This window comes from Atractosteus spatula, assembly GCF_055471065.1.
Source record: "Atractosteus spatula isolate fAtrSpa1 chromosome 16 unlocalized genomic scaffold, fAtrSpa1.hap1 SUPER_16_unloc_1, whole genome shotgun sequence".
Classification (NCBI taxonomy): Eukaryota; Metazoa; Chordata; class Actinopteri; order Semionotiformes; family Lepisosteidae; genus Atractosteus; species Atractosteus spatula.
In genome coordinates this window covers 2885029-2897500 of record NW_028296631.1, presented here as the reverse complement: position 1 = coordinate 2897500, position 12472 = coordinate 2885029, and positions in this window count along the sequence as shown.

The following is a 12472-nucleotide window of genomic DNA, read 5'->3' as shown; positions in this document are numbered from 1 at the left end:
TTTATGTCCACTACAACTACGCTGGGCAAACGTTCCGAGGTCAAATTCTTCCAGCACGGGGGTACCTTTAAAGCGGAGACGACGGCACCGAAATTTTTTGGCGCGCCTTCTCTTTAAAGCCCTGGCCAAATATGAAGACAGTACGTACAGTTATAATTCAAACGGAATTAAAAACTACACATCCCAGTTACCATGGTGGTGCTTGTGATCATTGCATTTAACCAACGAAACAGGGCGAAAAATCAGTCACATGACTTTGGGGCAGAGTTTCGAAAGCTTAACCTATCAGCAACAAAGCGAAATTTATACGATAGGCTACCTCAAACTGTCAGTTACACGACTGTGTATGTCGCTTAAGCCACTCCTATTTGGCATTTTAGTTATGGAGGCGAGAAGACGCCCCCCCCCCCCCCTTCTCTGGGTGTCTGATTTGCCGCCATCTTTAACTGTTCGGTGTCCGAATCAGAGTAGCTACGCGTACGAAATAAAGTTAATCCCAACTACAAAACATATATTTTTGTGGTAAGAGGGCGCAAAACATCAGTATTTACTGCTATTAATTACTGTTCGATTTATAGTTGAAATCTGAGCCTAGATATAAAGTTAGATATAAAGTTAAAATATCGACAAAGCAATGTAGGAAATACAGAGAAAATAAATCCTTTCTGACATCTAAAATCAATTTCGATCAAGGTCTCTAAAACGAACAAGAAAAAGAGGATTTTCGGAGGGCAATTACGCTGTGTTTATATAGAATAACTGATTTATGAGCAATCTAATTTCTTGTTCGTTTAAAACAGTGAAATGTCAGCTGCAAAAGATCGCACCAGAAACAGCACTCTCTCTGCCTGTCATAGACGTTCAGGAAAGGCTGAATGAAGTCATGTCAAGTACAATAATTCGGTGATCAATAATAACAGTTGTAGGACAGTATATAAGGAGGATAAGGATTTTGAAGTTGACTCGAAATCTGATAGGTAACCAGTACAGTTCATCGTGGGTTTCTAACACTGTGTATAGTTCCATCCACACAGTGCCTTTACTTCCATCCATTTCTAATCTCTTTATCCAGTACAGAGGATTTGGAGCCTATCCAAGTAAGCAACGGACACAAGGCAGAATACACCCTGGACATAGCGCCAGTCCATCACAGGACAGACAGACACAAACACACACACACCAGGGCCAGTTTTCCCATAAACCAATTAACTTACCAGTATGTTTTGGAGTGTGAGAGGGAGTCATATCACACATATGGAGAAAAACCATCTAACCCAGAGAGAACATGTAAACCCCTCACACACAGGATGGCAGGAATTGAACCTAGAACCCCAGTGCTGCAAGATAGCAATGCTAACCACTTCGCCACCATTATAAATGGATGGATATCTTAGTTATCTTTCTAGTTCACAGGTTTGCATGCATAATTTAATTTTGAAAGCCACTGAGACATCAGGTACTACTGTTGTATTTATGAAAAAGAAACAAAACAAAAAAACATACTAACAACTGTGCCATCCTACTCCTTAGTTAATACATTTTATTATTCATAAACAGTTAACATTGTTAGCAAAATATTTTGAATTATATTTAACCCTATTTTTTCTTTAGTTTTGTATTTAACTTATTATATGATAGTCAGACTTAATGTATATTTGAACAATGAAAATATATTTTTACAAGATGCGGGGGAAAGTGCAACAGCTTATTACAGTGCTAAATTTAATATTATTGATTGCTAATAGTTTATGCCAACACTTAACTTTCTTAATTAGATCTATTTAAAACAGTGAACTAAGTGTAACATACAGATGCAGCCATTCAAAGTGCGCGGTACAGACACCGCGGTACAGATACCGAAGGTATGATGACACGGGATACCGCGGTGCGTGATTGGTTGACCGACAGGGGCACTCATGGTCCATTGGTCTGTCGTAGAAAGACTTACTGTAAACGTCTTTACTGTGCTTGTTGTAGATATTGAATTTTACCACTGAAGGGAAATCTTAGTAGCTGAGCATAAAAAGAATAGGAGCATACTGTAACGCGTGTGAAGGCCATAAACGATATTAATTTTGGAACATAAACATACAGTATATAGCTGGTCTTGGTACTTTAAAGAAAAAAATACACACCAGTATTCCATTTCTCCCTAAACATTGTAAGCTTCGAAGTCTTTAACTAACGTGATACCGGAGTCAACAAGCATACTTTTAGAATTTGATTAAAAGGGAATATAATATGGAATCGCGTATCTCAAGAATTTAATAACGGTATGATTATATCCGTGTACTGCGGCAGGGCTGTGTAGGGCTGTTTCGCCTGCCTGATCATGTGAGCTGTCTTGTAGCCTACTGGTCTAGGTGCGTGCCTACCAATTGGCAGGTTGTGTGTTCGAATCCAGCTGGTGCTGGACTTTTATTTTAACAAACATTTCTTCGAAAAAATAGGTAAGCGATATTATGGACAATCAGTTGACAAATCCATTTCCTTTTTCTGATCACTCGCTTTCTGGCTACACATCTCACCTGTCCTGTTCTTTGTTTTCCTGGTTTGCTGATTATGCCTGCTGCGGTCCATTCCTACCCTCACACCTAAAGAAAACTATTTTAAATTTCTTGGCGCAGTTCATTAACCCTTGTATGTGCTGTCCGCGCCCAAAATGCAATTTTAAGAAAGTCAAAAACCGTGCTCAAATGCAATTTTCAAAGTGCAATGAAATACAATATTGTTGTCGCTGCTGTTCTGGTTGTTTTTATCCCGTAAAGCGTTTTGAGAAGCCACCTTTAAAGGCGATATATGTTGTAGAACCGCTGATTCTTATGGAATGTGTTCCGCAGGAGATTCAAATTTTTATTTATTTTTTAATCGCGTATCTAAGGAAGTCTCAGTATAACTTTGTTCATGAACAAACAGTGGCATGTTACATTGTCATTGTTTTTTTTAACAAGGCTCGCCAGCTAATGTGAATCGAAACCTGTCTTGCTAGCTTTTAAAGTCGTGCATGTGTAAACGACAATTGAAAAAGAGAAAAAAAGACCTGACTGACAAGCCGATACATACTCTTAGAGTTTGATTAATAGGGAATATAATACGAAAAAACCATAAGGGACTTAAAAGCTAAAGGAGATGCTTCATATTGCTTGACTAATTTTAAAAACTAAGTTATAAATGCAGACGCTCCCTCGGTGACGCGCCGGGTGTAAATATCAAAGTATACATTCCCAACAAGAATTGTACCCATCTGTCATGCAAATAAAACACCTTGAATTGAATTGAATTGAGGGAGATAGGGGGACAAATATACTGTAGACAGGCCTCAAGGCAAATAAGATACTTATGGGTACGCAGGCATTCAAGACAGCAACATACAAAACGTTTGCACGTACTGAGTTAAGTTATTACTTGGTTTTCAAAGTGCAATGAAATACAATATTGTTGTTGCTGCTGTTCTGGTTGTTTTTATCCCGTAAAGCGTTTTGAGAAGCCACCTTTAAAGGCGATATATGTTGTAGAACCGCTGATTCTTATGGAATGTGTTCCGCAGGAGATTCAAATTTTTATTTATTTTTTAATCGCGTATCTAAGGAAATCTCAGTATAACTTTGTTCATGAACAAACAGTGGCATGTTACATTGTCATTGTTTTTTTTAACAAGGCTCGCCAGCTAATGTGAATCGAAACCTGTCATGCTAGCTTTTAAAGTCGTGCATGTGTAAACGACAATTGAAATAGAGAAAAAAAGACCTGACTGACAAGATTTAATTAATGCAGATCAGTAAATCAAGGGACAAAACAACTATTGCGCCCGGGTCCTCAATGCGCTTTGACGTGCTAATGCGTTGGTTTAACAGTCCGGGTGTGGCAAGCCCCCAATGTCTCCCGACTTCGGCAAAAGGCACCCGCCTTTCATTGGAAGACAATGAACACACTCTAGCCGTACAGGTGAATATAGCATAAAAGACACCAAGGGATTGGGTGAGCTCCCATCGCAAAAAAAAAAACTGCGAACCTGCACTACAGCGACCATAGTACAGTATGGAGACCAAGACCTTTTACGGGAAGAGACGAGGTGCTTCTGCCGCCCCAGCTTCCAAAGAGCGAAGGGTAAGCAAATACAGCAGACTTCATCTGAAATACGCGATTACAGCGCATATTACAAGGTATTATTGCCGTTTTGAATTTTAAATTCAATTATAATTATTTCTTCGTAGCCTGTTCTTCAAGAAAACACCGCACGGGCGAAACGATCTACCACAAGGACAGTAAAAAAGAAAGCGGTAAGACGGAAAAAAAGAAAAGTTTATTTTGACTTCTGTTCCGCGACTGATGAATACTACTGTGTGACTTTATTTCTTACATGACTTATGTTATTTTGCCACAGGCCGTGGGTCTCTGCTCTCGGCCACTGGCCAGGGTGCCAACCTGTAGAAGCAGCACCTGTATGGAGACATTTCGGCAGCAGCGGGAGCAGTACGATGCATTACTGGGGAGGACTGGGAGGCTAGAGACACTCCTGAAAATGCAGAGGAAGGAGACAGTATGTTCCAGCAGTCAAACAGTTGAGCAGCCGTCTCCTGAAAAGTGCCTCTCCCCGCCGCGCAGGTTGCAATGCCTGGCGGAAGCTCTGCCCCCCGCAGAGCACACACCGCCTCAGGACACTCCATCCCGGCCTCTCAGTTCACCACCGCGCAGGACTCTGTTGATGCTGTCCCCGCCGGCTATCTCCCCCCAGGAAGCACAGCGGAAATCACAGATGCCAGTGGGACGAATAATTCTCCCAGATGTCCAACTGCTACCCATCACCCAGGAGATGGAGGGGGGGTTGTACTTGCAGTGCATCGGCATAGACGGGAAAGCAAGAGCCGACCGCTACGCCGCCCTCGTGTTTCGAAATCTTGTGACTTTTGAAATTTACTGGGGGTGGACCACGTCTGTAAATTTCGATGGGTCCAGAGGCAAAAGTGCCTTGCCTTGCAATCTCCGGGAAACCATTAGTACGATGGTGAATCGGAGATTCTCAACCCTTGCTGCGTACGACTGGAAAAGAATTCGTGATCGGATCAACGAAATGCTTCATAGGAGGAGGCGGTCTTTTCCTCTTGTCTAACAGTCTGTCCACAAACAAAACATTCCTGTTAGACAAGAGGAATTGAAAAAAAAACAATGTTGTCAATGAAAACCGGTGTGTGTGTCTCTCCCTGCTGGATGTCCCTCTCACAAACTGCTGAATGAATAAAATAATTTTATTGAAAACGAGTTTGCGATTGTCTGGTCTTTAAATTCTGGAGATACGCGATTCCATATTATATTCCCTTTTAATCAAATTCTAAAAGTATGCTTGTTGACTCCGGTATCGCGTTAGTTAAAGACTTCGATGCTTAAAATGTTTAGGGAGAAATGGAATACTGGTGTGTATGTTTTCTTTAAAGTACCGAGACCAGCCATATACTGTATGTTTAAGTTCCAAAATTAATATCGTTTATGGGCTTCACACGCGTTGCAGTATGCTCAGGCACTAAGTAAAAGGAGATGCTTCGTATTGCTTGACTAATTTTAAAAACTAAGTTATAAATGCAGGCGCTGCTCTGGTGCGTCGGCTCCTACACAGTGCCTGTCTGCTGTAAGCGTTACAATATACATACCCAACACTGCTTGTACCCATCTGTCATGCAAATAAAACACCTTGAATTGAATTGAATTGAGGGGAGAAGGGGGGGATACTAAAGCCAATACTGGCTCAATGGGCTTTGACGTGCTAATGCGTTGGTTTAACAGTCCGGGTGTGGCAGGCTTCCAATGTCAACTCGACTCGATTGGAAGACAATGAACGTATTTTAGCCCTAAATGAATTAATAGCAAACATGGTTTACATAAAATACATTTTTCCAAGAAAGTTTATAATAATACGATCTGAGCCTACTTTAAAAATAAAGGAAAAGCATTTTCAGAGAGCAATCACACTGTGTTTATGTAGAAAAAGCGATTAGGTTTATGAGCAATCTAATTACCTAATCGCTTAAAACGCTATATAAAATAAAGTTTATTTAGAGATGAATGATCAGTGTGGTAGTTTAAATAATGTGAGTCAGGAAACTAACACAGCGCCACCGGATTTAATAACGCAATAAAAACGCTATAAAATAATGTGACACAGTACAGCACAGTACAATAATACTGACCATGACTTTAGAAGCATAAATTACCTTACACTCAATTTAAACACAAGCTGTCTTTCTGTATGAACCTCTAAGCTGGTTCATACAGAAAATGTAGAAATGCATTAGCCTGATTATGATTAAAAACACATAATTAAACACGCGTTTGCGATTTAAATCAGAACACGATTAAAATCAATATAAATGTTTATATTGTAACGCATACTGTCCAGCCTCCATTTCTCTATAAAAATTTACTGTTGCACACACACACACACAATAGAAGCAGGAACCGCTGTCAGAAGGGAAGATATGTTCAAAATATCGCAAATATCGATCATGTTGCGATATTTTGAAATATAAAAGTCAACTGATTGTCCATAATATCGCTTACCTATTTTTTCGAAGAAATGTTTGTTAAAATAAAAGTCCAGCACCAGCTGGATTTGAACACACAACCTGCCAGTTGGTAGTCACGCACCTAGACCAGTAGGCTACAAGAGAGCTCGCATGATCAGGCAGGCGAAACAGCCCTACACAGCCCTGCCGCAGTACACGGATGTAATCATACCGTTATTAAATTCTTGAGATACGCGATTCCATATTATATTCCCTTTTAATCAAATTCTAAAAGTATGCTTGTTGACTCCGGTATCACGTTAGTTAAAGACTTCGAAGCTTACAATGTTTAGGGAGAAATGGAATACCGGTGTGTATTTTTCCTTGTGATATTTTAAGCTCTAGTTGAATGATAGGTGTCGCATTTTAAATCATTTTCGTAGCTAGAAATTATGAAACGCCCTGTTAAAAGCAAGGAAGTTTTTATGCCCGTTGAAGTAAAACAAAATGCCTGACAAAGTATGGCTTGGACAGATTCCAAGTGCTTGTACAAATGTGCTAAAGAAATTATACTTTGAGTATACAGCTTGTCCAAAGTCATCCATTATTAATACTATTAGTAATATCTTCAGTAAAGGCTTTGATATTTCTGATAAAGGTAGGTTGTGTACTTTTGTCCAACTGAGCAATCTTGCTTTCATAAAATATACCAACATTTTAATGACTGATGATTAACATGCTGTAATACACAGTTCAAAATTAAAGGCTCAAATGCTGTACATGAGAGGTTAAGCTCCCCCTGGCGGTTTTACAAGGCGACGCCGGATAGTTAACCACGTGACACCACGTTAACTGCGTCATACCGCGTGATACTGTGACACGCCCACCGGGGTATGCCGCGAAATACCTCACGCATTTTGAATGGCTGCATCTGTACTATTCAGAAATACAATCGAAAATAGTTTTGTGGTGTTTGTATGGATGAAACGTTTCTAAAATGTATAACGTAACAAAATTAAAGACGATTAAAATCTGTAATCTTTCCACTTGTAATGTCATTAGACAGAACAACACGTTTCTGGTTTGTTTTAATTAGTATTAGTTAGTAGTTTTAATTTAATTAGTATTACAATTCGCACTGATTCCCTTGCGAAGATATGGACTTAAGAATATTCGTGCCTGGTCAAAAAATGGCATTAAGCACTTAAAATTAATATGGTTAATAATAGTAAACTGTAACATGCTGTAACAAGATCGGTTAAACTGCGAAGAAAATGCTTTCAGAGAAAATGTTTCAGGTGTGAAGAACATAGATCTCCAATGCAATTTCAACCAAACCTGTTCCCACACACCCTGCCCCCACTACCACTAGAATATACACAAAGCACTGAAATCTTTCGAGCTAATGATCAGGTGACCCGAGAGAGAGCGAGAGAAACACCAAGGGGTGCGGAACCAGGGAACTATTTACATGGAAAACGGGCGATCTCCCCAGACTGTCCGCCCGTTTCACTGTTACCTGGATACCTCTTTATTTAGAACTCACTAACACTGATTTTTAGTTTAGAAGGATTCAGGTAGGGTTTTAGATGAAAGGCAGCGACCTTAATCAAGCCCAAATCACAATTGAACCCATTCAGAGCCTACATTACATTTTAGCGTTTCATTCTGAGCAGAAGACCCTCACACCTGAAGAAGGGGGAGGTGTTTTTCGCTGGAAATCTCGCCTGCTTCTACTTTACAACCGGAGTGCTGGCTGTGACGAATTAAACCGGTATTACAGGTTTCAATCACAGACCATGTGACATGGGAGTCAGGAAACTAACACCGCGCCACCGGATTTGATAACGCTATAAAAACGCTATAAAATAATGTGACTTGGCACAGAACAAGTTTACAGCACAGTACAAAAATGCTGACCATGACTTTAGAAGCATAAATTGCCTTACACTCAATTTAAACACAAGCTGTCTTTAGCCCTCTAAGCTGGTTCATACACAAATGTAGAGATCCAGGCTCAGAACACACAGCTTCATTAGCGAATACATATGCAGGACAACTAGAGAAGACGTTTTACAGAGGATGGATTTTTAGAAACATCCCATCAGTGACATCACTGAAGTCAACTCCTAGGTACTGTAACTGTCGTGTGGATAGTTTCACAAGAATCAGACAAAGGTTTAAGCATCGCTTGTTCTAGATAAAACTGCAAAAAAAAAACAACCACCCATAATGTACTTCTTTGCGGCTCTGTTTGCCCAAATCATATATTCACAACGTGAAATCTAGAACATAATATTACGTAACCAAAATCCGCAATATGGAAACAGAACCTGTGTAATTGTTGATAGATGATGTACTCGTAACATTTTTTCAAGACGAACTACAACATTTAAAAAATGACTTGTATGTACTTGATATCTCTAATCAATCCACGGGTCCCAGCACGAAACGAAACTAAAACGCATACCGTTTCGCGCTTCTTATTAGTTGCTCAAAAGTAATTTGACCGTATGAAATGCATAATATAAACCTAGAAAAATATACTTGAGTAGTACTTAAGCACTGTAGTATCTGTGTTAAGACATCAGGATGTCTTCTATCTTCTTCAGGATGAATAAAGTGGGCCTATTTATCTATCAATCATATTTAAATAACTAGTGTTCTGTACCGTGGTACCCCTAAAAGTACCACACTTGTACCATACAACAGTAGTACCTGATGTCTCAGTGGCTTTCAAAATTAAATTATGCAATAAATAACCACATGTAAGACTCTGATGCTTAAAATGTTTAGGGAGAAAGTGGAATACTGGTGTGTATTTTTTCTTTAAACTACCAATACCAGCCATATACAGTCTGTAACGTAGGGATTTCTATACGTCTTTATTTAGTGTTTACATTAGTGACAAAGGCTAAACGTTTAGCTTCAGTAACGTGTACATATCTCCCCTTTTTATAAAACGACATGGTTGAAAACTGTTCCAGAGCCACTGTTGTTTCATCAGTGAAAAGTACATCATGAAATGCCTCTCCCTGTTCAATCCACTGGAAAAAAGAAAAGGAGCATAAAGCTTCTGATGGTCATAAACGATATTCATTTAGGAGCAGCATCAGAGGTATGTTTTTAACTGCACTGCATTGGAGAGAATACCATAGTGTGTTTTTTTTTACTCCCTGGCGGAAACTGGCTTCCTGAAGAATCAGTATGGCTCAGAGATTAAATAAAACTTCACTCGCACCAAACAAATGTATATTTCTAAATATCACAACATGATCGAATTTAAGTCATTTTAATAACAATGAATAGTCACCTATGCGTTACAATATAAACATTTATATTGATTTAAATCGCGTTTAAATCACCTTTATTTAAAACCCATAAATAAAGCTGATACTATTTAGACTTCCAATTATTTAAAACTGTATTAAAGCAGCACGATACACAATGCAACGTAAATCGCTATCTTTGTCTTCTGTGTAATAATGTTCACCTCTCTGTCCAGCAAATTTACAGGTTAAAAACAATACTGTTAGGCTGGGAAAACGATTTTTTTTAAGAAATACAAAATGAGATATAATGATATGTTCCGGCTTAGACATTAACGAAGAGCATAACGCGTGTACTGCATACACTGCAAGTACAACCCCCCTCTCTGCAGGAGTGCTGGCTGCGACGAATTGAACCGGTCTCACGGGTATTTTCAAAGTAGGAGGCGAGATTTCCAGCGAAAGACACCCCCCCCCCCCTCAAAAACCCAGTAAGTACAGTACTTACTAGTTAAAGGCTAGGCTCCCGACTACGGCGAAAGGAACCCTTCTTTCATTAGAATACAATGAACATATTTTAGCCCTGAATGAATAAATAGCAAACATGGTTTACATAAAAGACATTTTTCCAAGAAAGTTTAGCCTTTGTCACTAATGAAACCACTAAATAAAGACATAAATATAAAAATCTTAAGATTTTTAAAATGCATGACTTTGCTAAAATTTATTTGAAAATAAAAACAATTACAACCGCCAGGGGAGAGAGAGAACAGGGGAGGGATGTTGGTTTTGCATAAGGGGCGGGGCTATGGAAATTAGGTCTGTTTGGGAATGTGTAGTTACATGTTCTGGCTGTTTGTGAATTATCGTTGTTGAGTATGGAGTGTTGAGGTATTGATTTTGTGTAATGCTTTATGTTGAAAATTGAGGTGGATTTTGTTTATGATAAACAGGATAAACTGGGATGGGAGGAAGGTTTGGTTTTGCATAAGGGGCGGGATTATGATAATTGGAGGACTTTGCGAGAGTAAAATGGTTTGATATATTTGATTTTGTATTGTGGTTGTTATCTATGTTTTTGGTTGGTATTATGTTTATATGGTTGTTTTTGTTGGTTGGTTGTTATTATGGTTATTAATAATACGATCTATAGTTGAAATCTGAGCCTAAATAAAAAGAAAAAGCAAGTGATTAGGTTTATGAGCAATCTAATTACTTATTCGTTTAAAACGCTATATAAAATAAAGTTTATTATTAATTTGCTGCACAGAGCGGTGAATATTATTATGCATAAGACAAAGATAACGATCCTGATCAGTTTAGAAATCTGTGTACGCTGTAAGGTTTTTACTTCTTAAACTTTTAAAATACACGTTTTGAATAGAAAGAAATCCTCTTCCTGTTACAGTATGTATAGCAAACTAGCACGTCTTTTTTCTCCAATCAGAGGGGTGTCAGATGGTGTCAGCCAATCACCATTCTGCGTTGGGTAGCAACGGGTGACTGTTCTCAGGCGGAAGATGTAAACAGCTTAATGTTCGTGTTAAATAATTTTTTAAAATTCAATTAAACGGGCACAGTTAAGACATTAAATATACATATACATACTGTATACAGTACAGTTTGCATACGGTAATATGTTACGCGATTAAAAAATAAATAAATAAAACTGGAAGGTTCAGCACCAGCTGGATTCGAGCACACACCCTGCCTGTTGGCAGGCACGCACCTAGACCAGTCGGCTACAGTCAGCTCGCATGAGCAGGCAGGCGAAACAGCCCTACACAGCCCTGCCGCAGTACACGGATATAATCATACCGTTATTAAATTCTTGAGATACGCGATTCCATATTATATTCCCTTTTAATCAAATTCTAAAAGTATGCTTGTTGACTCCGGTATCACGTTAGTTAAAGACTTCGAAGCTTACAATGTTTAGGGAGAAATGGAATACCGGTGTGTATTTTTCCTTGTGATATTTTAAGCTCTAGTTGAATGATAGGTGTCGCATTTTAAATCATTTTCGTAGTTAGAAATTATGAAACGCCCTGTTAAAAGCAAGGAAGTTTTTATGCCCGTTGAAGTAAAACAAAATGCCTGACAAAGTATGGCTTGGACAGATTCCAAGTGCTTGTACAAATGTGCTAAAGAAATTATACTTTGAGTATACAGCTTGTCCAAAGTCATCCATTATTAATACTATTAGTAATATCTTCGGTAAAGGCTTTGATGCATAAATATTTCTGATAAAGGTAGGTTGTGTACTTTTGTCCAACTGAGCAATCTTGCTTTCATAAAATATACCAACATTTTAATGACTGAAGATTAACATGCTGTAATACACTGTTCAAAATTAAAGGCTCAAATGCTGTACATGAGAGGTTAAGCTCCCCCTGGCGGTTTTACAAGGTGACGCCGGATAGTTTCCGGCAGAGCGTCAAATGACGCGCGATTAACCACGTCACACTGCGTGACACTGCGTGATGCCGCGACACGCCCACCGGGGTATGCCGCAAAATAACGCACGCATTTTGAATGGCTGCATCTGTACTAGTCTGATCAATCTAACTGCCAGTTTTCTGTGCTTTCTCTATCCTGCTAGATTTGCAATTATTCTGAAAATTTTCATCTTGAAATAACTCATTTCTAAATACCTTTTTCACTGTTAACATCTTGCAGCAACTCTGCGACAAAATATACACTCTG